Raw genomic sequence first — 556 nt, forward strand, 5'->3', positions numbered from 1 at the left:
AAGGCAAGGTTTAAGAAGTGGTTTGAGAAGCAGGCCGCGACTTGAGCTTGTCTAGCCGGGTCTGAGTTGTAGTCCGTGGCTGGAGCGGGTACGGAGTATTCCAGCCCATGTCTCTTGATACTTGGTCGCTTAGGGGTGGTTGGTTGGGCGACTCAGTACTAAGATGAGGTGGTGCTCAGAATGCGGGTTGATGGATTGGATTGTTGTATCTTATTGTTTATGTTGTATTTTCGTTGAGATTAATAAGATGAGTATTTTCCTTCATGTTTGACTGTTGTCGTCATGGGAAAAAGAGAAATAGCTCGGGTTTCTATTTTTGGAAGTTTCCATAAATAGAAAGTTTCCACAAAAGAAAGGTTTCCAGAATTAGAAAGTTTCTAAAAAGGGAATTTTTGTGGGAAGTGTTGTGGTAGATCTAGCCGGGAGATACTCAATGGCATCAAATTTGTTTTGCTCAAGGCCGTGTGGGCCCAACTCATGTGATACCGATAGCTCGATGGACTTTGTGGCCAGAGAGTGGGAGTGGTATGAGGCTTCGGATGACGATCCGAGAGCG

Source organism: Camelina sativa, chromosome 9, assembly GCF_000633955.1.
Source record: "Camelina sativa cultivar DH55 chromosome 9, Cs, whole genome shotgun sequence".
Taxonomy (NCBI): Eukaryota; Viridiplantae; Streptophyta; class Magnoliopsida; order Brassicales; family Brassicaceae; genus Camelina; species Camelina sativa.